At 44.0% G+C, this 27,477-nt stretch overlaps 17 non-coding genes and 1 pseudogene across 17 annotated transcripts; all 18 read left to right on the top strand.

The window, feature by feature from the left end:
• Positions 1 to 383: 383 nt before the first annotated feature.
• On the top strand, positions 384 to 574 carry LOC141180458 (U2 spliceosomal RNA). Its single transcript, XR_012256202.1, has one exon. It is a non-coding gene; the product is annotated as a U2 spliceosomal RNA (small nuclear RNA).
• A 1,112-nt stretch (positions 575 to 1,686) lies between these two features.
• Positions 1,687 to 1,877, top strand: LOC141180457 (U2 spliceosomal RNA). The gene has a single exon (XR_012256201.1). It is a non-coding gene; the product is annotated as a U2 spliceosomal RNA (small nuclear RNA).
• Positions 1,878 to 2,992: 1,115 nt separating this feature from the next.
• LOC141180456 (U2 spliceosomal RNA) lies at positions 2,993 to 3,183 on the top strand. The gene has a single exon (XR_012256200.1). It is a non-coding gene; the product is annotated as a U2 spliceosomal RNA (small nuclear RNA).
• Positions 3,184 to 4,298: 1,115 nt separating this feature from the next.
• Positions 4,299 to 4,489, top strand: LOC141180455 (U2 spliceosomal RNA). The gene has a single exon (XR_012256199.1). It is a non-coding gene; the product is annotated as a U2 spliceosomal RNA (small nuclear RNA).
• A 1,112-nt stretch (positions 4,490 to 5,601) lies between these two features.
• Positions 5,602 to 5,792, top strand: LOC141180454 (U2 spliceosomal RNA). Its single transcript, XR_012256198.1, has one exon. It is a non-coding gene; the product is annotated as a U2 spliceosomal RNA (small nuclear RNA).
• Positions 5,793 to 6,907: 1,115 nt separating this feature from the next.
• On the top strand, positions 6,908 to 7,098 carry LOC141180452 (U2 spliceosomal RNA). The gene has a single exon (XR_012256196.1). It is a non-coding gene; the product is annotated as a U2 spliceosomal RNA (small nuclear RNA).
• Positions 7,099 to 8,213: 1,115 nt separating this feature from the next.
• Positions 8,214 to 8,404, top strand: LOC141180450 (U2 spliceosomal RNA). Its single transcript, XR_012256195.1, has one exon. It is a non-coding gene; the product is annotated as a U2 spliceosomal RNA (small nuclear RNA).
• A 1,115-nt stretch (positions 8,405 to 9,519) lies between these two features.
• LOC141180449 (U2 spliceosomal RNA) lies at positions 9,520 to 9,710 on the top strand. The gene has a single exon (XR_012256194.1). It is a non-coding gene; the product is annotated as a U2 spliceosomal RNA (small nuclear RNA).
• Positions 9,711 to 10,825: 1,115 nt separating this feature from the next.
• On the top strand, positions 10,826 to 11,016 carry LOC141180448 (U2 spliceosomal RNA). The gene has a single exon (XR_012256193.1). It is a non-coding gene; the product is annotated as a U2 spliceosomal RNA (small nuclear RNA).
• Positions 11,017 to 12,131: 1,115 nt separating this feature from the next.
• LOC141180447 (U2 spliceosomal RNA) lies at positions 12,132 to 12,322 on the top strand. The gene has a single exon (XR_012256192.1). It is a non-coding gene; the product is annotated as a U2 spliceosomal RNA (small nuclear RNA).
• A 1,118-nt stretch (positions 12,323 to 13,440) lies between these two features.
• LOC141180018 (U2 spliceosomal RNA) lies at positions 13,441 to 13,556 on the top strand (annotated as a pseudogene).
• Positions 13,557 to 14,080: 524 nt separating this feature from the next.
• LOC141179686 (U2 spliceosomal RNA) lies at positions 14,081 to 14,262 on the top strand. The gene has a single exon (XR_012255676.1). It is a non-coding gene; the product is annotated as a U2 spliceosomal RNA (small nuclear RNA).
• Positions 14,263 to 15,377: 1,115 nt separating this feature from the next.
• On the top strand, positions 15,378 to 15,568 carry LOC141180446 (U2 spliceosomal RNA). Its single transcript, XR_012256191.1, has one exon. It is a non-coding gene; the product is annotated as a U2 spliceosomal RNA (small nuclear RNA).
• A 1,115-nt stretch (positions 15,569 to 16,683) lies between these two features.
• LOC141180445 (U2 spliceosomal RNA) lies at positions 16,684 to 16,874 on the top strand. Its single transcript, XR_012256190.1, has one exon. It is a non-coding gene; the product is annotated as a U2 spliceosomal RNA (small nuclear RNA).
• A 6,389-nt stretch (positions 16,875 to 23,263) lies between these two features.
• Positions 23,264 to 23,452, top strand: LOC141179754 (U2 spliceosomal RNA). The gene has a single exon (XR_012255732.1). It is a non-coding gene; the product is annotated as a U2 spliceosomal RNA (small nuclear RNA).
• A 1,115-nt stretch (positions 23,453 to 24,567) lies between these two features.
• On the top strand, positions 24,568 to 24,758 carry LOC141180444 (U2 spliceosomal RNA). The gene has a single exon (XR_012256189.1). It is a non-coding gene; the product is annotated as a U2 spliceosomal RNA (small nuclear RNA).
• Positions 24,759 to 25,873: 1,115 nt separating this feature from the next.
• On the top strand, positions 25,874 to 26,064 carry LOC141180443 (U2 spliceosomal RNA). Its single transcript, XR_012256188.1, has one exon. It is a non-coding gene; the product is annotated as a U2 spliceosomal RNA (small nuclear RNA).
• Positions 26,065 to 27,184: 1,120 nt separating this feature from the next.
• Positions 27,185 to 27,375, top strand: LOC141180442 (U2 spliceosomal RNA). The gene has a single exon (XR_012256187.1). It is a non-coding gene; the product is annotated as a U2 spliceosomal RNA (small nuclear RNA).
• Positions 27,376 to 27,477: the final 102 nt, after the last annotated feature.

The raw sequence follows: 27,477 nt of genomic DNA, 5'->3' as shown, positions 1-27,477 counted from the left end.
TGTGCACAGCAGCAGCCACCTTCAGTCTGCTGCTGGACAGCCAGCAGCAGCAGCAGCAGGAGAGGTATGTAATCAGGAGCCCTCCTGCTAAGGGTAGACAGCTGCTCGTTCCACCCCACCCCCCGCCTTAATTGGTTCTCCTCCCTTCCAACGGTGTTGAGGCGGGTGGGAACAGCAGGGGGTGAAGGTGCTGTGTTTAAAGAGGTGGAGTTATGCAGATCTAAAACGCGTGGATTGCAGCAGCAGCAAGCCGAAAAGTGCAGGCATGTAAGGGATCTAGAGGTTGACAACATGTCTTCTTAACGGGAGTCCAGGAGCTCATCTCCACAAATGGACTTTTCAGGATCCTTGGGTGGCTCCGTAGTTTGAAACCAATTCTGGTTATCGCTTCTCGGCCTTTTGGCTAAGATCAAGTGTAGTATCTGTTCTTATCAGTTTAATATCTGATACGTCCCCTATCTGGGGACCATATATTAAATGGATTTTTAGAACAGGGAGATGGAAAAAGAGCTTGCTCTGTCCACTCCACGCATTGACCTGGTATTGCAGTATCTCCAGGACCGGTGCACCCCTTCTTTAATGCAGTTTCTAAAATCAGAAAGAATTGAAATCAATGTTTTTTGTTCATTTTGCTTGTTTGTCGGATTTTGGGATGGACTCTTTGGCTTTGCTTTTCTTCTCCTCATTGGATTTTTCATGTTCAAAGTTGCAGAAGCCAGATTACAAGCTCATTTTGGTTCAACTTCAGCAACTGTGCATTGCATTGCCATGTAATGTGATGCAATGCTATCTTTCTAGCTCTCCCTTTTTACTTCCTTTTGGATAAACAGACATATTAGGCAAGCATTTTGGAGCTTTCACCTAAATAACTACAGGTGGTGAGATAAGCTGCACAATATAATTGACCTTTCAGTATATTGTTGCACACACACCATCTATTTAGCAAATGCCCTTGTTATCAACAGCAGCCTTTTAAACTCACCTGAGCTAACAGGTATGTGCGCTGGTTACTCTGCTGCGCTTAAAATTTCTTTTTTGGTTTGCTACAATGCCTTTTCTGAAACGTTGTCTCCTTCTGCTGGAACACTGACTTCTTTCATTTAATGCCTGCAGACTATAAAAGAGAACCCAACCCAAAAAGTTTGGTTGATTAGTCTGTGGCATTCTGTTAAACTATTGCTTATGGCGGTCTCTGTGAGCTTCTCAGCGACATTCAGCCAGCCAGGTATCCTGCCTGCAGTAGATGGAATGTGGCAATGGAACGCTGGCTGCGCGTGTCATAATAGGCTCTGAGCCTTTATATACCTGTGCACAGCAGCAGCCACCTTCAGTCTGCTGCTGGACAGCCAGCAGCAGCAGCAGGAGAGGTATGTAATCAGGAGCCCTCCTGCTAAGGGTAGACAGCTGCTCGTTCCACCCCACCCCCCGCCTTAATTGGTTCTCCTCCCTTCCAACGGTGTTGAGGCGGGTGGGAACAGCAGGGGGTGAAGGTGCTGTGTTTAAAGAGGTGGAGTTATGCAGATCTAAAACGCGTGGATTGCAGCAGCAGCAAGCCGAAAAGTGCAGGCATGTAAGGGATCTAGAGGTTGACAACATGTCTTCTTAACGGGAGTCCAGGAGCTCATCTCCACAAATGGACTTTTCAGGATCCTTGGGTGGCTCCGTAGTTTGAAACCAATTCTGGTTATCGCTTCTCGGCCTTTTGGCTAAGATCAAGTGTAGTATCTGTTCTTATCAGTTTAATATCTGATACGTCCCCTATCTGGGGACCATATATTAAATGGATTTTTAGAACAGGGAGATGGAAAAAGAGCTTGCTCTGTCCACTCCACGCATTGACCTGGTATTGCAGTATCTCCAGGACCGGTGCACCCCTTCTTTAATGCAGTTTCTAAAATCAGAAAGAATTGAATTCAATGTTTTTTGTTCATTTTGCTTGTTTGTCGGATTTTGGGATGGACTCTTTGGCTTTGCTTTTCTTCTCCTCATTGGATTTTTCATGTTCAAAGTTGCAGAAGCCAGATTACAAGCTCATTTTGGTTCAACTTCAGCAACTGTGCATTGCATTGCCATGTAATGTGATGCAATGCTATCTTTCTAGCTCTCCCTTTTTACTTCCTTTTGGATAAACAGACATATTAGGCAAGCATTTTGGAGCTTTCACCTAAATAACTACAGGTGGTGAGATAAGCTGCACAATATAATTGACCTTTCAGTATATTGTTGCACACACACCAGCTATTTAGCAAATGCCCTTGTTATCAACAGCAGCCTTTTAAACTCACCTGGGATAACAGGTATGTGCGCTAGTTACTCTGCTGCGCTTAAAATTTCTTTTTTGGTTTGCTACAATGCCTTTTCTGAAACGTTGTCTCCTTCTGCTGGAACACTGACTTCTTTCATTTAATGCCTGCAGACTATAAAAGAGAACCCAACCCAAAAAGTTTGGTTGATTAGTCTGTGGCATTCTGTTAAACTGTTGCTTATGGCGGTCTCTGTGAGCTTCTCAGCGACATTCAGCCAGCCAGGTATCCTGCCTGCAGTAGATGGAATGTGGCAATGGAACGCTGGCTGCGCGTGTCATAATAGGCTCTGAGCCTTTATATACCTGTGCACAGCAGCAGCCACCTTCAGTCTGCTGCTGGACAGCCAGCAGCAGCAGCAGCAGGAGAGGTATGTAATCAGGAGCCCTCCTGCTAAGGGTAGACAGCTGCTCGTTCCACCCCACCCCCTGCCTTAATTGGTTCTCCTCCCTTCCAACGGTGTTGAGGCGGGTGGGAACAGCAGGGGGTGAAGGTGCTGTGTTTAAAGAGGTGGAGTTATGCAGATCTAAAACGCGTGGATTGCAGCAGCAGCAAGCCGAAAAGTGCAGGCATGTAAGGGATCTAGAGGTTGACAACATGTCTTCTTAACGGGAGTCCAGGAGCTCATCTCCACAAATGGACTTTTCAGGATCCTTGGGTGGCTCCGTAGTTTGAAACCAATTCTGGTTATCGCTTCTCGGCCTTTTGGCTAAGATCAAGTGTAGTATCTGTTCTTATCAGTTTAATATCTGATACGTCCCCTATCTGGGGACCATATATTAAATGGATTTTTAGAACAGGGAGATGGAAAAAGAGCTTGCTCTGTCCACTCCACGCATTGACCTGGTATTGCAGTATCTCCAGGACCGGTGCACCCCTTCTTTAATGCAGTTTCTAAAATCAGAAAGAATTAAATTCAATGTTTTTTGTTCATTTTGCTTGTTTGTCGGATTTTGGGATGGACTCTTTGGCTTTGCTTTTCTTCTCCTCATTGGATTTTTCATGTTCAAAGTTGCAGAAGCCAGATTACAAGCTCATTTTGGTTCAACTTCAGCAACTGTGCATTGCATTGCCATGTAATGTGATGCAATGCTATCTTTCTAGCTCTCCCTTTTTACTTCCTTTTGGATAAACAGACATATTAGGCAAGCATTTTGGAGCTTTCACCTAAATAACTACAGGTGGTGAGATAAGCTGCACAATATAATTGACCTTTCAGTATATTGTTGCACACACACCATCTATTTAGCAAATGCCCTTGTTATCAACAGCAGCCTTTTAAACTCACCTGAGCTAACAGGTATGTGCGCTGGTTACTCTGCTGCGCTTAAAATTTCTTTTTTGGTTTGCTACAATGCCTTTTCTGAAACGTTGTCTCCTTCTGCTGGAACACTGACTTCTTTCATTTAATGCCTGCAGACTATAAAAGAGAACCCAACCCAAAAAGTTTGGTTGATTAGTCTGTGGCATTCTGTTAAACTGTTGCTTATGGCGGTCTCTGTGAGCTTCTCAGCGACATTCAGCCAGCCAGGTATCCTGCCTGCAGTAGATGGAATGTGGCAATGGAACGCTGGCTGCGCGTGTCATAATAGGCTCTGAGCCTTTATATACCTGTGCACAGCAGCAGCCACCTTCAGTCTGCTGCTGGACAGCCAGCAGCAGCAGCAGCAGGAGAGGTATGTAATCAGGAGCCCTCCTGCTAAGGGTAGACAGCTGCTCGTTCCACCCCACCCCCCGCCTTAATTGGTTCTCCTCCCTTCCAACGGTGTTGAGGCGGGTGGGAACAGCAGGGGGTGAAGGTGCTGTGTTTAAAGAGGTGGAGTTATGCAGATCTAAAACGCGTGGATTGCAGCAGCAGCAAGCCGAAAAGTGCAGGCATGTAAGGGATCTAGAGGTTGACAACATGTCTTCTTAACGGGAGTCCAGGAGCTCATCTCCACAAATGGACTTTTCAGGATCCTTGGGTGGCTCCGTAGTTTGAAACCAATTCTGGTTATCGCTTCTCGGCCTTTTGGCTAAGATCAAGTGTAGTATCTGTTCTTATCAGTTTAATATCTGATACGTCCCCTATCTGGGGACCATATATTAAATGGATTTTTAGAACAGGGAGATGGAAAAAGAGCTTGCTCTGTCCACTCCACGCATTGACCTGGTATTGCAGTATCTCCAGGACCGGTGCACCCCTTCTTTAATGCAGTTTCTAAAATCAGAAAGAATTGAAATCAATGTTTTTTGTTCATTTTGCTTGTTTGTCGGATTTTGGGATGGACTCTTTGGCTTTGCTTTTCTTCTCCTCATTGGATTTTTCATGTTCAAAGTTGCAGAAGCCAGATTACAAGCTCATTTTGGTTCAACTTCAGCAACTGTGCATTGCATTGCCATGTAATGTGATGCAATGCTATCTTTCTAGCTCTCCCTTTTTACTTCCTTTTGGATAAACAGACATATTAGGCAAGCATTTTGGAGCTTTCACCTAAATAACTACAGGTGGTGAGATAAGCTGCACAATATAATTGACCTTTCAGTATATTGTTGCACACACACCATCTATTTAGCAAATGCCCTTGTTATCAACAGCAGCCTTTTAAACTCACCTGAGCTAACAGGTATGTGCGCTGGTTACTCTGCTGCGCTTAAAATTTCTTTTTTGGTTTGCTACAATGCCTTTTCTGAAACGTTGTCTCCTTCTGCTGGAACACTGACTTCTTTCATTTAATGCCTGCAGACTATAAAAGAGAACCCAACCCAAAAAGTTTGGTTGATTAGTCTGTGGCATTCTGTTAAACTGTTGCTTATGGCGGTCTCTGTGAGCTTCTCAGCGACATTCAGCCAGCCAGGTATCCTGCCTGCAGTAGATGGAATGTGGCAATGGAACGCTGGCTGCGCGTGTCATAATAGGCTCTGAGCCTTTATATACCTGTGCACAGCAGCAGCCACCTTCAGTCTGCTGCTGGACAGCCAGCAGCAGCAGCAGGAGAGGTATGTAATCAGGAGCCCTCCTGCTAAGGGTAGACAGCTGCTCGTTCCACCCCACCCCCCGCCTTAATTGGTTCTCCTCCCTTCCAACGGTGTTGAGGCGGGTGGGAACAGCAGGGGGTGAAGGTGCTGTGTTTAAAGAGGTGGAGTTATGCAGATCTAAAACGCGTGGATTGCAGCAGCAGCAAGCCGAAAAGTGCAGGCATGTAAGGGATCTAGAGGTTGACAACATGTCTTCTTAACGGGAGTCCAGGAGCTCATCTCCACAAATGGACTTTTCAGGATCCTTGGGTGGCTCCGTAGTTTGAAACCAATTCTGGTTATCGCTTCTCGGCCTTTTGGCTAAGATCAAGTGTAGTATCTGTTCTTATCAGTTTAATATCTGATACGTCCCCTATCTGGGGACCATATATTAAATGGATTTTTAGAACAGGGAGATGGAAAAAGAGCTTGCTCTGTCCACTCCACGCATTGACCTGGTATTGCAGTATCTCCAGGACCGGTGCACCCCTTCTTTAATGCAGTTTCTAAAATCAGAAAGAATTGAATTCAATGTTTTTTGTTCATTTTGCTTGTTTGTCGGATTTTGGGATGGACTCTTTGGCTTTGCTTTTCTTCTCCTCATTGGATTTTTCATGTTCAAAGTTGCAGAAGCCAGATTACAAGCTCATTTTGGTTCAACTTCAGCAACTGTGCATTGCATTGCCATGTAATGTGATGCAATGCTATCTTTCTAGCTCTCCCTTTTTACTTCCTTTTGGATAAACAGACATATTAGGCAAGCATTTTGGAGCTTTCACCTAAATAACTACAGGTGGTGAGATAAGCTGCACAATATAATTGACCTTTCAGTATATTGTTGCACACACACCAGCTATTTAGCAAATGCCCTTGTTATCAACAGCAGCCTTTTAAACTCACCTGGGATAACAGGTATGTGCGCTAGTTACTCTGCTGCGCTTAAAATTTCTTTTTTGGTTTGCTACAATGCCTTTTCTGAAACGTTGTCTCCTTCTGCTGGAACACTGACTTCTTTCATTTAATGCCTGCAGACTATAAAAGAGAACCCAACCCAAAAAGTTTGGTTGATTAGTCTGTGGCATTCTGTTAAACTGTTGCTTATGGCGGTCTCTGTGAGCTTCTCAGCGACATTCAGCCAGCCAGGTATCCTGCCTGCAGTAGATGGAATGTGGCAATGGAACGCTGGCTGCGCGTGTCATAATAGGCTCTGAGCCTTTATATACCTGTGCACAGCAGCAGCCACCTTCAGTCTGCTGCTGGACAGCCAGCAGCAGCAGCAGCAGGAGAGGTATGTAATCAGGAGCCCTCCTGCTAAGGGTAGACAGCTGCTCGTTCCACCCCACCCCCCGCCTTAATTGGTTCTCCTCCCTTCCAACGGTGTTGAGGCGGGTGGGAACAGCAGGGGGTGAAGGTGCTGTGTTTAAAGAGGTGGAGTTATGCAGATCTAAAACGCGTGGATTGCAGCAGCAGCAAGCCGAAAAGTGCAGGCATGTAAGGGATCTAGAGGTTGACAACATGTCTTCTTAACGGGAGTCCAGGAGCTCATCTCCACAAATGGACTTTTCAGGATCCTTGGGTGGCTCCGTAGTTTGAAACCAATTCTGGTTATCGCTTCTCGGCCTTTTGGCTAAGATCAAGTGTAGTATCTGTTCTTATCAGTTTAATATCTGATACGTCCCCTATCTGGGGACCATATATTAAATGGATTTTTAGAACAGGGAGATGGAAAAAGAGCTTGCTCTGTCCACTCCACGCATTGACCTGGTATTGCAGTATCTCCAGGACCGGTGCACCCCTTCTTTAATGCAGTTTCTAAAATCAGAAAGAATTAAATTCAATGTTTTTTGTTCATTTTGCTTGTTTGTCGGATTTTGGGATGGACTCTTTGGCTTTGCTTTTCTTCTCCTCATTGGATTTTTCATGTTCAAAGTTGCAGAAGCCAGATTACAAGCTCATTTTGGTTCAACTTCAGCAACTGTGCATTGCATTGCCATGTAATGTGATGCAATGCTATCTTTCTAGCTCTCCCTTTTTACTTCCTTTTGGATAAACAGACATATTAGGCAAGCATTTTGGAGCTTTCACCTAAATAACTACAGGTGGTGAGATAAGCTGCACAATATAATTGACCTTTCAGTATATTGTTGCACACACACCATCTATTTAGCAAATGCCCTTGTTATCAACAGCAGCCTTTTAAACTCACCTGAGCTAACAGGTATGTGCGCTGGTTACTCTGCTGCGCTTAAAATTTCTTTTTTGGTTTGCTACAATGCCTTTTCTGAAACGTTGTCTCCTTCTGCTGGAACACTGACTTCTTTCATTTAATGCCTGCAGACTATAAAAGAGAACCCAACCCAAAAAGTTTGGTTGATTAGTCTGTGGCATTCTGTTAAACTGTTGCTTATGGCGGTCTCTGTGAGCTTCTCAGCGACATTCAGCCAGCCAGGTATCCTGCCTGCAGTAGATGGAATGTGGCAATGGAACGCTGGCTGCGCGTGTCATAATAGGCTCTGAGCCTTTATATACCTGTGCACAGCAGCAGCCACCTTCAGTCTGCTGCTGGACAGCCAGCAGCAGCAGCAGCAGGAGAGGTATGTAATCAGGAGCCCTCCTGCTAAGGGTAGACAGCTGCTCGTTCCACCCCACCCCCCGCCTTAATTGGTTCTCCTCCCTTCCAACGGTGTTGAGGCGGGTGGGAACAGCAGGGGGTGAAGGTGCTGTGTTTAAAGAGGTGGAGTTATGCAGATCTAAAACGCGTGGATTGCAGCAGCAGCAAGCCGAAAAGTGCAGGCATGTAAGGGATCTAGAGGTTGACAACATGTCTTCTTAACGGGAGTCCAGGAGCTCATCTCCACAAATGGACTTTTCAGGATCCTTGGGTGGCTCCGTAGTTTGAAACCAATTCTGGTTATCGCTTCTCGGCCTTTTGGCTAAGATCAAGTGTAGTATCTGTTCTTATCAGTTTAATATCTGATACGTCCCCTATCTGGGGACCATATATTAAATGGATTTTTAGAACAGGGAGATGGAAAAAGAGCTTGCTCTGTCCACTCCACGCATTGACCTGGTATTGCAGTATCTCCAGGACCGGTGCACCCCTTCTTTAATGCAGTTTCTAAAATCAGAAAGAATTGAATTCAATGTTTTTTGTTCATTTTGCTTGTTTGTCGGATTTTGGGATGGACTCTTTGGCTTTGCTTTTCTTCTCCTCATTGGATTTTTCATGTTCAAAGTTGCAGAAGCTAGATTACAAGCTCATTTTGGTTCAACTTCAGCAACTGTGCATTGCATTGCCATGTAATGTGATGCAATGCTATCTTTCTAGCTCTCCCTTTTTACTTCCTTTTGGATAAACAGACATATTAGGCAAGCATTTTGGAGCTTTCACCTAAATAACTACAGGTGGTGAGATAAGCTGCACAATATAATTGACCTTTCAGTATATTGTTGCACACACACCATCTATTTAGCAAATGCCCTTGTTATCAACAGCAGCCTTTTAAACTCACCTGAGCTAACAGGTATGTGCGCTGGTTACTCTGCTGTGCTTAAAATTTCTTTTTTGGTTTGCTACAATGCCTTTTCTGAAACGTTGTCTCCTTCTGCTGGAACACTGACTTCTTTCATTTAATGCCTGCAGACTATAAAAGAGAACCCAACCCAAAAAGTTTGGTTGATTAGTCTGTGGCATTCTGTTAAACTGTTGCTTATGGCGGTCTCTGTGAGCTTCTCAGCGACATTCAGCCAGCCAGGTATCCTGCCTGCAGTAGATGGAATGTGGCAATGGAACGCTGGCTGCGCGTGTCATAATAGGCTCTGAGCCTTTATACACCTGTGCACAGCAGCAGCCACCTTCAGTCTGCTGCTGGACAGCCAGCAGCAGCAGCAGCAGGAGAGGTATGTAATCAGGAGCCCTCCTGCTAAGGGTAGACAGCTGCTCGTTCCACCCCACCCCCCGCCTTAATTGGTTCTCCTCCCTTCCAACGGTGTTGAGGCGGGTGGGAACAGCAGGGGGTGAAGGTGCTGTGTTTAAAGAGGTGGAGTTATGCAGATCTAAAACGCGTGGATTGCAGCAGCAGCAAGCCGAAAAGTGCAGGCATGTAAGGGATCTAGAGGTTGACAACATGTCTTCTTAACGGGAGTCCAGGAGCTCATCTCCACAAATGGACTTTTCAGGATCCTTGGGTGGCTCCGTAGTTTGAAACCAATTCTGGTTATCGCTTCTCGGCCTTTTGGCTAAGATCAAGTGTAGTATCTGTTCTTATCAGTTTAATATCTGATACGTCCCCTATCTGGGGACCATATATTAAATGGATTTTTAGAACAGGGAGATGGAAAAAGAGCTTGCTCTGTCCACTCCACGCATTGACCTGGTATTGCAGTATCTCCAGGACCGGTGCACCCCTTCTTTAATGCAGTTTCTAAAATCAGAAAGAATTGAATTCAATGTTTTTTGTTCATTTTGCTTGTTTGTCGGATTTTGGGATGGACTCTTTGGCTTTGCTTTTCTTCTCCTCATTGGATTTTTCATGTTCAAAGTTGCAGAAGCCAGATTACAAGCTCATTTTGGTTCAACTTCAGCAACTGTGCATTGCATTGCCATGTAATGTGATGCAATGCTATCTTTCTAGCTCTCCCTTTTTACTTCCTTTTGGATAAACAGACATATTAGGCAAGCATTTTGGAGCTTTCACCTAAATAACTACAGGTGGTGAGATAAGCTGCACAATATAATTGACCTTTCAGTATATTGTTGCACACACACCATCTATTTAGCAAATGCCCTTGTTATCAACAGCAGCCTTTTAAACTCACCTGAGCTAACAGGTATGTGCGCTGGTTACTCTGCTGCGCTTAAAATTTCTTTTTTGGTTTGCTACAATGCCTTTTCTGAAACGTTGTCTCCTTCTGCTGGAACACTGACTTCTTTCATTTAATGCCTGCAGACTATAAAAGAGAACCCAACCCAAAAAGTTTGGTTGATTAGTCTGTGGCATTCTGTTAAACTGTTGCTTATGGCGGTCTCTGTGAGCTTCTCAGCGACATTCAGCCAGCCAGGTATCCTGCCTGCAGTAGATGGAATGTGGCAATGGAACGCTGGCTGCGCGTGTCATAATAGGCTCTGAGCCTTTATACACCTGTGCACAGCAGCAGCCACCTTCAGTCTGCTGCTGGACAGCCAGCAGCAGCAGCAGCAGGAGAGGTATGTAATCAGGAGCCCTCCTGCTAAGGGTAGACAGCTGCTCGTTCCACCCCACCCCCCGCCTTAATTGGTTCTCCTCCCTTCCAACGGTGTTGAGGCGGGTGGGAACAGCAGGGGGTGAAGGTGCTGTGTTTAAAGAGGTGGAGTTATGCAGATCTAAAACGCGTGGATTGCAGCAGCAGCAAGCCGAAAAGTGCAGGCATGTAAGGGATCTAGAGGTTGACAACATGTCTTCTTAACGGGAGTCCAGGAGCTCATCTCCACAAATGGACTTTTCAGGATCCTTGGGTGGCTCCGTAGTTTGAAACCAATTCTGGTTATCGCTTCTCGGCCTTTTGGCTAAGATCAAGTGTAGTATCTGTTCTTATCAGTTTAATATCTGATACGTCCCCTATCTGGGGACCATATATTAAATGGATTTTTAGAACAGGGAGATGGAAAAAGAGCTTGCTCTGTCCACTCCACGCATTGACCTGGTATTGCAGTATCTCCAGGACCGGTGCACCCCTTCTTTAATGCAGTTTCTAAAATCAGAAAGAATTGAATTCAATGTTTTTTGTTCATTTTGCTTGTTTGTCGGATTTTGGGATGGACTCTTTGGCTTTGCTTTTCTTCTCCTCATTGGATTTTTCATGTTCAAAGTTGCAGAAGCCAGATTACAAGCTCATTTTGGTTCAACTTCAGCAACTGTGCATTGCATTGCCATGTAATGTGATGCAATGCTATCTTTCTAGCTCTCCCTTTTTACTTCCTTTTGGATAAACAGACATATTAGGCAAGCATTTTGGAGCTTTCACCTAAATAACTACAGGTGGTGAGATAAGCTGCACAATATAATTGACCTTTCAGTATATTGTTGCACACACACCATCTATTTAGCAAATGCCCTTGTTATCAACAGCAGCCTTTTAAACTCACCTGAGCTAACAGGTATGTGCGCTGGTTACTCTGCTGCGCTTAAAATTTCTTTTTTGGTTTGCTACAATGCCTTTTCTGAAACGTTGTCTCCTTCTGCTGGAACACTGACTTCTTTCATTTAATGCCTGCAGACTATAAAAGAGAACCCAACCCAAAAAGTTTGGTTGATTAGTCTGTGGCATTCTGTTAAACTGTTGCTTATGGCGGTCTCTGTGAGCTTCTCAGCGACATTCAGCCAGCCAGGTATCCTGCCTGCAGTAGATGGAATGTGGCAATGGAACGCTGGCTGCGCGTGTCATAATAGGCTCTGAGCCTTTATATACCTGTGCACAGCAGCAGCCACCTTCAGTCTGCTGCTGGACAGCCAGCAGCAGCAGCAGCAGGAGAGGTATGTAATCAGGAGCCCTCCTGCTAAGGGTAGACAGCTGCTCGTTCCACCCCACCCCCCGCCTTAATTGGTTCTCCTCCCTTCCAACGGTGTTGAGGCGGGTGGGAACAGCAGGGGGTGAAGGTGCTGTGTTTAAAGAGGTGGAGTTATGCAGATCTAAAACGCGTGGATTGCAGCAGCAGCAAGCCGAAAAGTGCAGGCATGTAAGGGATCTAGAGGTTGACAACATGTCTTCTTAACGGGAGTCCAGGAGCTCATCTCCACAAATGGACTTTTCAGGATCCTTGGGTGGCTCCGTAGTTTGAAACCAATTCTGGTTATCGCTTCTCGGCCTTTTGGCTAAGATCAAGTGTAGTATCTGTTCTTATCAGTTTAATATCTGATACGTCCCCTATCTGGGGACCATATATTAAATGGATTTTTAGAACAGGGAGATGGAAAAAGAGCTTGCTCTGTCCACTCCACGCATTGACCTGGTATTGCAGTATCTCCAGGACCGGTGCACCCCTTCTTTAATGCAGTTTCTAAAATCAGAAAGAATTGAATTCAATGTTTTTTGTTCATTTTGCTTGTTTGTCGGATTTTGGGATGGACTCTTTGGCTTTGCTTTTCTTCTCCTCATTGGATTTTTCATGTTCAAAGTTGCAGAAGCCAGATTACAAGCTCATTTTGGTTCAACTTCAGCAACTGTGCATTGCATTGCCATGTAATGTGATGCAATGCTATCTTTCTAGCTCTCCCTTTTTACTTCCTTTTGGATAAACAGACATATTAGGCAAGCATTTTGGAGCTTTCACCTAAATAACTACAGGTGGTGAGATAAGCTGCACAATATAATTGACCTTTCAGTATATTGTTGCACACACACCATCTATTTAGCAAATGCCCTTGTTATCAACAGCAGCCTTTTAAACTCACCTGAGCTAACAGGTATGTGCGCTGGTTACTCTGCTGCGCTTAAAATTTCTTTTTTGGTTTGCTACAATGCCTTTTCTGAAACGTTGTCTCCTTCTGCTGGAACACTGACTTCTTTCATTTAATGCCTGCAGACTATAAAAGAGAACCCAACCCAAAAAGTTTGGTTGATTAGTCTGTGGCATTCTGTTAAACTGTTGCTTATGGCGGTCTCTGTGAGCTTCTCAGCGACATTCAGCCAGCCAGGTATCCTGCCTGCAGTAGATGGAATGTGGCAATGGAACGCTGGCTGCGCGTGTCATAATAGGCTCTGAGCCTTTATATACCTGTGCACAGCAGCAGCCACCTTCAGTCTGCTGCTGGACAGCCAGCAGCAGCAGCAGCAGCAGGAGAGGTATGTAATCAGGAGCCCTCCTGCTAAGGGTAGACAGCTGCTCGTTCCACCCCACCCCCCGCCTTAATTGGTTCTCCTCCCTTCCAACGGTGTTGAGGCGGGTGGGAACAGCAGGGGGTGAAGGTGCTGTGTTTAAAGAGGTGGAGTTATGCAGATCTAAAACGCGTGGATTGCAGCAGCAGCAAGCCGAAAAGTGCAGGCATGTAAGGGATCTAGAGGTTGACAACATGTCTTCTTAACGGGAGTCCAGGAGCTCATCTCCACAAATGGACTTTTCAGGATCCTTGGGTGGCTCCGTAGTTTGAAACCAATTCTGGTTATCGCTTCTCGGCCTTTTGGCTAAGATCAAGTGTAGTATCTTTTGAAAAGGCAGTTTTGTCCTTGGGCTGCCCTAGTAAATTGATGCATATTACACACTGGTTTGGTGCACTTGTTAGTACGCCAGGTGGCTCATAGAGTTATCTGATGGAAAACATGGCCCTCCAGGATCGAAGTCACTAGGCTGGGTAAGTGTGAGGGCTTTGGAGCAATGTGCCCCAGGAGTAGGCGCCCTGGTGGGAGTCCAAGCTTACTGGGACTGGGAACCCCAGAAAGACTTGGCTTCGTTGCACGCCGCACCTTTGCCAATCATACTTTCTGAGCAACCCCCCCTATTCCTGGCCTCCGGGCTAGGAAGGGGAATTTTTATAAACCCGGTCGGAGGTCCGGTCAGCTTTGGGCTGAGAAACCAACACAGGCTCCAGCTCCACTAGGGTGGCAGCCTAGATGGAAGCTGGGAGCACGAAAACGGCTCTTCTCCGGCTTCGGCTAGGAAGAGCATCGGAGATCCCTGACCCTCGCTGTGGCCTTCTGGCTCGGAGGGATGGGGATGGTTTATTGGGGACCCTCTCCTCCGGGAAGGGTCCACATGAATCCTCGCCTCGTGCGCTGTTTTGGTGTGACTTCGGTCACATTTTTCAGTGCCTTGGATGCAGCTTCAATCAAAAAATCTGTTCTTATCAGTTTAATATCTGATACGTCCCCTATCTGGGGACCATATATTAAATGGATTTTTAGAACAGGGAGATGGAAAAAGAGCTTGCTCTGTCCACTCCACGCATTGACCTGGTATTGCAGTATCTCCAGGACCGGTGCACCCCTTCTTTAATGCAGTTTCTAAAATCAGAAAGAATTGAATTCAATGTTTTTTGTTCATTTTGCTTGTTTGTCGGATTTTGGGATGGACTCTTTGGCTTTGCTTTTCTTCTCCTCATTGGATTTTTCATGTTCAAAGTTGCAGAAGCCAGATTACAAGCTCATTTTGGTTCAACTTCAGCAACTGTGCATTGCATTGCCATGTAATGTGATGCAATGCTATCTTTCTAGCTCTCCCTTTTTACTTCCTTTTGGATAAACAGACATATTAGGCAAGCATTTTGGAGCTTTCACCTAAATAACTACAGGTGGTGAGATAAGCTGCACAATATAATTGACCTTTCAGTATATTGTTGCACACACACCATCTATTTAGCAAATGCCCTTGTTATCAACAGCAGCCTTTTAAACTCACCTGAGCTAACAGGTATGTGCGCTGGTTACTCTGCTGTGCTTAAAATTTCTTTTTTGGTTTGCTACAATGCCTTTTCTGAAACGTTGTCTCCTTCTGCTGGAACACTGACTTCTTTCATTTAATGCCTGCAGACTATAAAAGAGAACCCAACCCAAAAAGTTTGGTTGATTAGTCTGTGGCATTCTGTTAAACTGTTGCTTATGGCGGTCTCTGTGAGCTTCTCAGCGACATTCAGCCAGCCAGGTATCCTGCCTGCAGTAGATGGAATGTGGCAATGGAACGCTGGCTGCGCGTGTCATAATAGGCTCTGAGCCTTTATATACCTGTGCACAGCAGCAGCCACCTTCAGTCTGCTGCTGGACAGCCAGCAGCAGCAGCAGCAGGAGAGGTATGTAATCAGGAGCCCTCCTGCTAAGGGTAGACAGCTGCTCGTTCCACCCCACCCCCCGCCTTAATTGGTTCTCCTCCTTTCCAACGGTGTTGAGGCGGGTGGGAACAGCAGGGGGTGAAGGTGCTGTGTTTAAAGAGGTGGAGTTATGCAGATCTAAAACGCGTGGATTGCAGCAGCAGCAAGCCGAAAAGTGCAGGCATGTAAGGGATCTAGAGGTTGACAACATGTCTTCTTAACGGGAGTCCAGGAGCTCATCTCCACAAATGGACTTTTCAGGATCCTTGGGTGGCTCCGTAGTTTGAAACCAATTCTGGTTATCGCTTCTCGGCCTTTTGGCTAAGATCAAGTGTAGTATCTGTTCTTATCAGTTTAATATCTGATACGTCCCCTATCTGGGGACCATATATTAAATGGATTTTTAGAACAGGGAGATGGAAAAAGAGCTTGCTCTGTCCACTCCACGCATTGACCTGGTATTGCAGTATCTCCAGGACCGGTGCACCCCTTCTTTAATGCAGTTTCTAAAATCAGAAAGAATTGAATTCAATGTTTTTTGTTCATTTTGCTTGTTTGTCGGATTTTGGGATGGACTCTTTGGCTTTGCTTTTCTTCTCCTCATTGGATTTTTCATGTTCAAAGTTGCAGAAGCCAGATTACAAGCTCATTTTGGTTCAACTTCAGCAACTGTGCATTGCATTGCCATGTAATGTGATGCAATGCTATCTTTCTAGCTCTCCCTTTTTACTTCCTTTTGGATAAACAGACATATTAGGCAAGCATTTTGGAGCTTTCACCTAAATAACTACAGGTGGTGAGATAAGCTGCACAATATAATTGACCTTTCAGTATATTGTTGCACACACACCATCTATTTAGCAAATGCCCTTGTTATCAACAGCAGCCTTTTAAACTCACCTGAGCTAACAGGTATGTGCGCTGGTTACTCTGCTGCGCTTAAAATTTCTTTTTTGGTTTGCTACAATGCCTTTTCTGAAACGTTGTCTCCTTCTGCTGGAACACTGACTTCTTTCATTTAATGCCTGCAGACTATAAAAGAGAACCCAACCCAAAAAGTTTGGTTGATTAGTCTGTGGCATTCTGTTAAACTGTTGCTTATGGCGGTCTCTGTGAGCTTCTCAGCGACATTCAGCCAGCCAGGTATCCTGCCTGCAGTAGATGGAATGTGGCAATGGAACGCTGGCTGCGCGTGTCATAATAGGCTCTGAGCCTTTATATACCTGTGCACAGCAGCAGCCACCTTCAGTCTGCTGCTGGACAGCCAGCAGCAGCAGCAGCAGGAGAGGTATGTAATCAGGAGCCCTCCTGCTAAGGGTAGACAGCTGCTCGTTCCACCCCACCCCCCGCCTTAATTGGTTCTCCTCCCTTCCAACGGTGTTGAGGCGGGTGGGAACAGCAGGGGGTGAAGGTGCTGTGTTTAAAGAGGTGGAGTTATGCAGATCTAAAACGCGTGGATTGCAGCAGCAGCAAGCCGAAAAGTGCAGGCATGTAAGGGATCTAGAGGTTGACAACATGTCTTCTTAACGGGAGTCCAGGAGCTCATCTCCACAAATGGACTTTTCAGGATCCTTGGGTGGCTCCGTAGTTTGAAACCAATTCTGGTTATCGCTTCTCGGCCTTTTGGCTAAGATCAAGTGTAGTATCTGTTCTTATCAGTTTAATATCTGATACGTCCCCTATCTGGGGACCATATATTAAATGGATTTTTAGAACAGGGAGATGGAAAAAGAGCTTGCTCTGTCCACTCCACGCATTGACCTGGTATTGCAGTATCTCCAGGACCGGTGCACCCCTTCTTTAATGCAGTTTCTAAAATCAGAAAGAATTGAATTCAATGTTTTTTGTTCATTTTGCTTGTTTGTCGGATTTTGGGATGGACTCTTTGGCTTTGCTTTTCTTCTCCTCATTGGATTTTTCATGTTCAAAGTTGCAGAAGCCAGATTACAAGCTCATTTTGGTTCAACTTCAGCAACTGTGCATTGCATTGCCATGTAATGTGATGCAATGCTATCTTTCTAGCTCTCCCTTTTTACTTCCTTTTGGATAAACAGACATATTAGGCAAGCATTTTGGAGCTTTCACCTAAATAACTACAGGTGGTGAGATAAGCTGCACAATATAATTGACCTTTCAGTATATTGTTGCACACACACCATCTATTTAGCAAATGCCCTTGTTATCAACAGCAGCCTTTTAAACTCACCTGAGCTAACAGGTATGTGCGCTGGTTACTCTGCTGCGCTTAAAATTTCTTTTTTGGTTTGCTACAATGCCTTTTCTGAAACGTTGTCTCCTTCTGCTGGAACACTGACTTCTTTCATTTAATGCCTGCAGACTATAAAAGAGAACCCAACCCAAAAAGTTTGGTTGATTAGTCTGTGGCATTCTGTTAAACTGTTGCTTATGGCGGTCTCTGTGAGCTTCTCAGCGACATTCAGCCAGCCAGGTATCCTGCCTGCAGTAGATGGAATGTGGCAATGGAACGCTGGCTGCGCGTGTCATAATAGGCTCTGAGCCTTTATATACCTGTGCACAGCAGCAGCCACCTTCAGTCTGCTGCTGGACAGCCAGCAGCAGCAGCAGCAGGAGAGGTATGTAATCAGGAGCCCTCCTGCTAAGGGTAGACAGCTGCTCGTTCCACCCCACCCCCCGCCTTAATTGGTTCTCCTCCCTTCCAACGGTGTTGAGGCGGGTGGGAACAGCAGGGGGTGAAGGTGCTGTGTTTAAAGAGGTGGAGTTATGCAGATCTAAAACGCGTGGATTGCAGCAGCAGCAAGCCGAAAAGTGCAGGCATGTAAGGGATCTAGAGGTTGACAACATGTCTTCTTAACGGGAGTCCAGGAGCTCATCTCCACAAATGGACTTTTCAGGATCCTTGGGTGGCTCCGTAGTTTGAAACCAATTCTGGTTATCGCTTCTCGGCCTTTTGGCTACGATCAAGTGCTTTATTGCAGGAGATTGTGGTTAAAGGGCACTCGGGTACCCCTCTCCTTGGCCTGGCAGGATCGTCCACTTTGGTGGACTTAACCTGCTTGCTGCTATTAGGGAGAGGGCTTAGTCCCAGGGTAACGAGTTGCGATCCCCCAGCTTCCAGGTGTTTTTCGCTGCAAGAACACTGGGAGCGCAGAATGCAAGCGGCTGCAATTTGCAACCTTGTTGCGTTTTTCCATGGAGGTTGACCCTAACCTCGTGCCTCTTTATGCGAGGCTAAAAAACTCTATCCGAGTTCACTTCACGGCGGGTGGCTCGGATATGAGGAAATTAGGGTATGTAGTCCAGGACGTGCTCAGGAACCTTCTTGGCGTACAAAGGAATGAAATTCTCTCCATCCAGGATTATCCCAGAAGAGGTGACTATGACATCACATTCACCGGAGAAGGTATTTTTAGAGATGTACTAGAAAAGTTAAAAAAAGTTGAAAATAGTCCTGTTTTGAAAGGGATACAAATTGTTGAGCACGTCCTGGATGAGGTAAGACTGGTTATTGTAAAAATATTTTCGCCCTTTGTTTCTGCTCCAGAAGTAATGTCATTTCTAGCAATTTATTTTAAAAGTGTTAAATGTATTGGGAAGATATTAAACGAATATAACATATGGACATCTAAGTGGAAATTCCTTGTGAAGTGTACAAGAGATCCAAATACACCAGGTGGTATACGGCTCCCCCCTGCCCGTTTCAAAATTGGGCAAACAAATGGGGATTTCTTCTTTTCTGGGATGCCAGTATATTGCAGAAATTGTGGGCGCTATGGTCATTCAAAAGAAAACTGTCATGTATCATGTAGAAATTGTGCTAGTGAAGAACATGAGACAAAAGAATGCCCTAAGGAAAAGAAATGCAGTTTTTGCCAGACTCCAGGTCACTTTTATTTTTCTTGCCCTCACAGATTTCGGGAAGATGAGCAAAAGGGGAAGTCCAAGACGTCCGACCAAGGACCAAAAGATCAGACCACCCCTCAGGAGGAGGAACAACAACCTGGAGCCTCTGGAGACAATAAGGGCGTACCAAATAGTGAAGTGTCTCCAGAGTCTATGACAGGTAAAATACCAAATCCCAAAACCTGGCTGCAGGACCTGCGGGAGTCCAAAAGGAGGGCTGAGAAGGAGCAGAAGGGCACTACTGGTAAGGTCAAAAGGGACCGGCAAAAGGCCGACACAGAAGCCCATGCCCAGTCTGGGTCTCCTAGTGCTGAGGGCGCTGAGTGGATAAAGGTGGGTCCTAAGAAAAAGAAAAAGGGTGGTTCGGAGGAGGCAGCAGGAGGTGAACAGATGGACACTTCTCCAGAAGGGGACGTGGACGCTGGACCCTCAGGGGTTTCGGTCTCCGCTGCTACAGGTGGGGACCGGGATCTTGCTGCCTCTGAAGAGTCAGAGGCTCTGCCTTGTGCGCAACCTCCTCCTATAGGACGACCTTCTACAGGTCAAACAGGGGCGGCGGAACCCCTCGGGGACCCACCTGATGAGGAACTGCATGGCCAGCCAATGGAGACCCAGCGGGTTCTGCCAGCCAGCCCTCCGAGCTATGCCAGTGTAGCGTCGGGTTTATATAAATGTGGTAATCTTTCCTCCTCCACGGAGACTCTCGTGACGATACTATCAGATGAGGAGGGAGGCGCAAGCCCAGTGGTCTGATCAGGTTCATCAGACAGGTAAATCCGTTGCTCTTAGTTACCTAAGTAAAATTTCTACATTTTCTAATGATGGCTGAACTGAAAGGTATTTCCCTCAACGTGAGAGGCATAAAATCTAACACGAGAAGAACTGCTCTTTTTAATTTTTTTACGTGTTTTACTGCATCTGTATTTTTTCTGCAAGAATGTAATATCCCACATGAAATGTCATATCAAAAATATAAAGATGAGTGGAAGTGTGGGCCATCTGTCTGGTCCGGATCGAATGCTGCAGGATCAGCGGGTGTAGCCATACTTTTTAAAGGGAACGTTTTAATTGATTTTATTCAGGAAATTTTACCAGGTCGTATTTTATTAGTAAAAGCTTTTAGTGATGGTATTAGATGGCAGTTTTTAAATTTTTATGGATCCCCAGAGAAAAATGAAAGAGCCGAAATGCTTGATCTTTTACCATTATTTATTAATAACTCTGAACCTTTTATCTTAGCAGGGGATTTTAATTGTGTTTTAAAAGGTGAAAACCGGCGCTCCAGCTCTGTAAGCAGGAACTACGATAAAACCTCAGGTATGCTACATGATATAGTCAAAGATGCTAAATTGATAGACATATATAAAGAGTGTCATAGTGACAGCCCAGAGGACGCCGGTTTCACTTGGAGCAATGCTAATTGTAGCTCTAGGATTGATTGTATTTTTGGTTCAGATAAAACAATACCTGCCAAATGTGAAGTTTTAGCTAATATATTTTCAGACCATAAACTTTTATCCTTTACCATAAAAGTAAATGACAACAAAAAATGTGGTAAGAAAAGCTGGAAAATGAACGTATCCCTTTTAACCGACCCGCAGATTTTATCAGATTTTATTGAGTTTTATAGGAAATGTAGAAAAGGGAAAAAAACAAATGAGACTATGAGTGTATGGTGGGATAGAATGAAAGTAAAAATAAAAGACTTTTTTATTAAAAAGAGTATATGTAGAGCCAAAGAAAAATATGAAGAATATAGAATTTTAAATACCCGCCTACAAACATTATTTAAGCTCAGAGACAATGGGATAGATGTACAAGTTGATATTTCAAACTTAAAAGAAGAGATTTCAAAATGGCTAGAACAAAAAGGAAAAGAGATCATTTTTCGTTCTAGAGTACAACATATAGAAGAAAATGAAAAGTGTTCCAGATATTTTTTTAGGAAAAATAAAAAAGAAAAAGTGATAATTGACCATATAGATGGTGAGAATAATATAAAAAATATGCTGGGTAAAGTTGAGGTTTTTTTTTCTAATCTTTTTAATGGAAAAAATATAGATAATAAATTAATGGATGATTCGCTGCAAGGACTAACAGCTGTTTTAGATACCGCATCCCAAGAGTTTTTATCCCAAGTTTTAACGGAACAAGAAGTGTTAAAAACTATTAAAAGTTTTAAAACTGGAAAGGTCCCTGGTCCTGATGGCATCCCAATAGAATTTTATGTATGTTTTTATGATATTTTAAAAGATGATTTGTTTTATTTGTTTACTGAGGTTTTTAATAATAAGGTTTTATTAAATTCCTGGAAGAAAGGTGAAGTCTCCCTCCTATACAAAAAAGGTGATAAATCAAAATTAGAAAACTGGAGACCAATAACACTTTTAAATTGTGACTATAAAATAATGGCTAAAATTTGTGCAAATCGTCTAAAAGAAGTCATCAGCAAAGTTATTCATTCTAATCAAGTGTGTGGGGTGCCGGGGCGCAGTATATGGGACAATCTGAATTTAGTGAAAGACTGTATTGAGGATGTGAAAGACAGAAAGGGGAAAATGGCGATTTTATCTATTGATTTTGAAAAAGCATTTGACCGTGTCTCACACTTTTATCTTTTTAAAGTTTTAGAGAAAATGGGCATACCAGAAGGGTTTTTACTATCGCTTAAAGCATTTTACAAGGATTGTACAAGTAAGATTTTAGTGAATGGTTTTAAGACACAAGAGGTATTTTTACGGTCAGGGGTGAAACAGGGATGCCCTCTGTCCCCCCTACTGTTTATCTGTGCACTGGAACCAATGTTATGTGCAATACGCCAAAATAAACAGATATGCGGTGTCCCTCTGCCTGGAAGCGGTGGTTTGGAGGCCAAGGTTGTAGGCTACATGGATGACGTGGCGGTCTTGTGTACAGATGCACCATCACTTACGGCCACTCTCCATCAAGTGCAATCCTTTTGTCTAGCTTCTGGTTTTAAAATCAATTTTAATAAGTGTAACATTTTAAGTGTTGGGGGGATGATTTTACGTGATGTACCAATTAATGTCTCCGAATCCATTTCCATTTTAGGTATATCATTCACTGAAAATAATGATGGTTATAGTAGTTGGGAAACAATTACACAGAAAGTAAATACGAAAATATGTATGTGGAACATGAGGAGACTTACAATGGAGGGTAAAGTATTGGTTTTAAAGATGGTGATTTTACCTCTTTTATTGTATCTTAGCATGGTTTTCCCCCCGCCTGTTAATGTTTTAAAAAAGATAACCAAAACCTGTTTTACCTTCTTTTGGAACTCAAAAATGGAAAAGCTGAAAAGAGAAATCGTGATGAAATCAAAAGTAAAAGGTGGTAAAGATTTTCCAGATTTTAATAGGTTTCTTTTAATCCATCTGTTCGTTTACTGTTTTAATGCCCTTTTTAAGAATCACTATTGGTCCTTTTTTATGCGTTTTAATACAGGATTTTTTATGAGAAAGTTTGGATGGTATGAAGTTAATATATCTGTGCCCCATGCTTTTAATTTGTCGACGCATTATGAGATTTTAAGGAAAATAGTGTCCGATTTCAATTTAGGGACTAAGAAAATAGAGGAATTAAGAAATAGTAAGAAACTAATTAAAGAAATACGTAAAAGTGAGGAAATATGTAATGTTGACAGATATGATGATGACAAATCTATGTCTATCTGGAAAATGATTAACGTTTTTTATCTTTTTAATGAACAGAGAGATCTGGCTTGGAGTTGCATGCACCGCTGTCTTCCTTGTCGGGCATTCCAATACAGAAGAGGATTTGTGAGGTCTGCCATCTGCCCAAGAGCCGGATGCCAAGACGAGGAAACGGTGGAACATCTATTATGGACATGTAATTTTGCAAAGGATTTCTGGAGAAGACTGCTCCCCCTACTGGAAAGGGTGGCAGACCTCAAGGACTTTACATATAAAACTGTGCTATATGGACTTATGGAATGCCCCACAATGGACCAGTACACAATGGCTTGGAAGACAGTGAACTGCGCCAAGTCATGTCTCTGGAAAGCGCGCAATATTGCTATTTTTAAACAAGATGTTTTATCAGTGAATGATGTTTTAAGTTTATGTTTATGTGAAATGTACACTTATTATTTAATTGACAAAAAGAAGAATGTACATATTTCCAAAAATGGCTTGTTGACCAATGGAACCTAATTATTTAAAATCTTTGTATTTTTTTGTTTTGTAAATTTCATTTGTCTTTTAACGTTTGGTATTTGTGTAATTATGCTTGTAATTTGTTAAAGTTTTAATAAACGGTTTTATCCCTCTGCAGGGGATAGCCAAATTAAAAAAAAAATCTGTTCTTATCAGTTTAATATCTGATACGTCCCCTATCTGGGGACCATATATTAAATGGATTTTTAGAACAGGGAGATGGAAAAAGAGCTTGCTCTGTCCACTCCACGCATTGACCTGGTATTGCAGTATCTCCAGGACCGGTGCACCCCTTCTTTAATGCAGTTTCTAAAATCAGAAAGAATTGAATTCAATGTTTTTTGTTCATTTTGCTTGTTTGTCGGATTTTGGGATGGACTCTTTGGCTTTGCTTTTCTTCTCCTCATTGGATTTTTCATGTTCAAAGTTGCAGAAGCCAGATTACAAGCTCATTTTGGTTCAACTTCAGCAACTGTGCATTGCATTGCCATGTAATGTGATGCAATGCTATCTTTCTAGCTCTCCCTTTTTACTTCCTTTTGGATAAACAGACATATTAGGCAAGCATTTTGGAGCTTTCACCTAATTAACTACAGGTGGTGAGATAAGCTGCACAATATAATTGACCTTTCAGTATATTGTTGCACACACACCATCTATTTAGCAAATGCCCTTGTTATCAACAGCAGCCTTTTAAACTCACCTGAGCTAACAGGTATGTGCGCTGGTTACTCTGCTGCGCTTAAAATTTCTTTTTTGGTTTGCTACAATCCCTTTTCTGAAACGTTGTCTCCTTCTGCTGGAACACTGACTTCTTTCATTTAATGCCTGCAGACTATAAAAGAGAACCCAACCCAAAAAGTTTGGTTGATTAGTCTGTGGCATTCTGTTAAACTGTTGCTTATGGCGGTCTCTGTGAGCTTCTCAGCGACATTCAGCCAGCCAGGTATCCTGCCTGCAGTAGATGGAATGTGGCAATGGAACGCTGGCTGCGCGTGTCATAATAGGCTCTGAGCCTTTATATACCTGTGCACAGCAGCAGCCACCTTCAGTCTGCTGCTGGACAGCCAGCAGCAGCAGCAGCAGGAGAGGTATGTAATCAGGAGCCCTCCTGCTAAGGGTAGACAGCTGCTCGTTCCACCCCACCCCCCGCCTTAATTGGTTCTCCTCCCTTCCAACGGTGTTGAGGCGGGTGGGAACAGCAGGGGGTGAAGGTGCTGTGTTTAAAGAGGTGGAGTTATGCAGATCTAAAACGCGTGGATTGCAGCAGCAGCAAGCCGAAAAGTGCAGGCATGTAAGGGATCTAGAGGTTGACAACATGTCTTCTTAACGGGAGTCCAGGAGCTCATCTCCACAAATGGACTTTTCAGGATCCTTGGGTGGCTCCGTAGTTTGAAACCAATTCTGGTTATCGCTTCTCGGCCTTTTGGCTAAGATCAAGTGTAGTATCTGTTCTTATCAGTTTAATATCTGATACGTCCCCTATCTGGGGACCATATATTAAATGGATTTTTAGAACAGGGAGATGGAAAAAGAGCTTGCTCTGTCCACTCCACGCATTGACCTGGTATTGCAGTATCTCCAGGACCGGTGCACCCCTTCTTTAATGCAGTTTCTAAAATCAGAAAGAATTGAATTCAATGTTTTTTGTTCATTTTGCTTGTTTGTCGGATTTTGGGATGGACTCTTTGGCTTTGCTTTTCTTCTCCTCATTGGATTTTTCATGTTCAAAGTTGCAGAAGCCAGATTACAAGCTCATTTTGGTTCAACTTCAGCAACTGTGCATTGCATTGCCATGTAATGTGATGCAATGCTATCTTTCTAGCTCTCCCTTTTTACTTCCTTTTGGATAAACAGACATATTAGGCAAGCATTTTGGAGCTTTCACCTAAATAACTACAGGTGGTGAGATAAGCTGCACAATATAATTGACCTTTCAGTATATTGTTGCACACACACCATCTATTTAGCAAATGCCCTTGTTATCAACAGCAGCCTTTTAAACTCACCTGAGCTAACAGGTATGTGCGCTGGTTACTCTGCTGCGCTTAAAATTTCTTTTTTGGTTTGCTACAATGCCTTTTCTGAAACGTTGTCTCCTTCTGCTGGAACACTGACTTCTTTCATTTAATGCCTGCAGACTATAAAAGAGAACCCAACCCAAAAAGTTTGGTTGATTAGTCTGTGGCATTCTGTTAAACTGTTGCTTATGGCGGTCTCTGTGAGCTTCTCAGCGACATTCAGCCAGCCAGGTATCCTGCCTGCAGTAGATGGAATGTGGCAATGGAACGCTGGCTGCGCGTGTCATAATAGGCTCTGAGCCTTTATATACCTGTGCACAGCAGCAGCCACCTTCAGTCTGCTGCTGGACAGCCAGCAGCAGCAGCAGCAGGAGAGGTATGTAATCAGGAGCCCTCCTGCTAAGGGTAGACAGCTGCTCGTTCCACCCCACCCCCCGCCTTAATTGGTTCTCCTCCCTTCCATCGGTGTTGAGGCGGGTGGGAACAGTAGGGGGTGAAGGTGCTGTGTTTAAAGAGGTGGAGTTATGCAGATCTAAAACGCGTGGATTGCAGCAGCAGCAAGCCGAAAAGTGCAGGCATGTAAGGGATCTAGAGGTTGACAACATGTCTTCTTAACGGGAGTCCAGGAGCTCATCTCCACAAATGGACTTTTCAGGATCCTTGGGTGGCTCCGTAGTTTGAAACCAATTCTGGTTATCGCTTCTCGGCCTTTTGGCTAAGATCAAGTGTAGTATCTGTTCTTATCAGTTTAATATCTGATACGTCCCCTATCTGGGGACCATATATTAAATGGATTTTTAGAACAGGGAGATGGAAAAAGAGCTTGCTCTGTCCACTCCACGCATTGACCTGGTATTGCAGTATCTCCAGGACCGGTGCACCCCTTCTTTAATGCAGTTTCTAAAATCAGAAAGAATTGAATTCAATGTTTTTTGTTCATTTTGCTTGTTTGTCGGATTTTGGGATGGACTCTTTGGCTTTGCTTTTCTTCTCCTCATTGGATTTTTCATGTTCAAAGTTGCAGAAGCCAGATTACAAGCTCATTTTGGTTCAACTTCAGCAACTGTGCATTGCAATTGCATTGCCATGTAATGTGATGCAATGCTATCTTTCTAGCTCTCCCTTTTTACTTCCTTTTGGATAAACAGACATATTAGGCAAGCATTTTGGAGCTTTCACCTAAATAACTACAGGTGGTGAGATAAGCTGCACAATATAATTGACCTTTCAGTATATTGTTGCACACACACCATCTATTTAGCAAATGCCCTTGTTATCAACAGCAGCCTTTTAAACTCACCTGAGCTAACAGGTATGTGCGCTGGTTACTCTGCTGCGCTTAAAATTTCTTTTTTGGTTTGCTACAATGCCTTTTCTGAAACGTTGTCTCCTTCTGCTGGAACACTGACTTCTTTCATTTAATGCCTGCAGACTATAAAAGAGAACCCAACCCAAAAAGTTTGGTTGATTAGTCTGTGGCATTCTGTTAAACTGTTGCTTATGGCGGTCTCTGTGAGCTTCTCAGCGACATTCAGCCAGCCAGGTATCCTGCCTGCAGTAGATGGAATGTGGCAATGGAACGCTGGCTGCGCGTGTCATAATAGGCTCTGAGCCTTTATATACCTGTGCACAGCAGCAGCCACCTTCAGTCTGCTGCTGGACAGCCAGCAGCAGCAGCAGCAGGAGAGGTATGTAATCAGGAGCCCTCCTGCTAAGGGTAGACAGCTGCTCGTTCCACCCCACCCCCGCCTTAATTGGTTCTCCTCCCTTCCAACGGTGTTGAGGCGGGTGGGAACAGCAGGGGGTGAAGGTGCTGTGTTTAAAGAGGTGGAGTTATGCAGATCTAAAACGCGTGGATTGCAGCAGCAGCAAGCCGAAAAGTGCAGGCATGTAAGGGATCTAGAGGTTGACAACATGTCTTCTTAACGGGAGTCCAGGAGCTCATCTCCACAAATGGACTTTTCAGGATCCTTGGGTGGCTCCGTAGTTTGAAACCAATTCTGGTTATCGCTTCTCGGCCTTTTGGCTAAGATCAAGTGTAGTATCTGTTCTTATCAGTTTAATATCTGATACGTCCCCTATCTGGGGACCATATATTAAATGGATTTTTAGAACAGGGAGATGGAAAAAGAGCTTGCTCTGTCCACTCCACGCATTGACCTGGTATTGCAGTATCTCCAGGACCGGTGCACCCCTTCTTTAATGCAGTTTCTAAAATCAGAAAGAATTGAATTCAATGTTTTTTGTTCATTTTGCTTGTTTGTCGGATTTTGGGATGGACTCTTTGGCTTTGCTTTTC

The sequence above is a fragment of the Phyllobates terribilis genome, unplaced genomic scaffold (assembly GCF_046119375.1).
Source record: "Phyllobates terribilis strain yellow unplaced genomic scaffold, ASM4611937v1 Scaffold_30__1_contigs__length_15301838, whole genome shotgun sequence".
Lineage (NCBI taxonomy): Eukaryota > Metazoa > Chordata > Amphibia > Anura > Dendrobatidae > Phyllobates > Phyllobates terribilis.
Note: the sequence above shows the minus strand (reverse complement) of the source record. Positions and strands in the feature narration are given on the sequence as shown.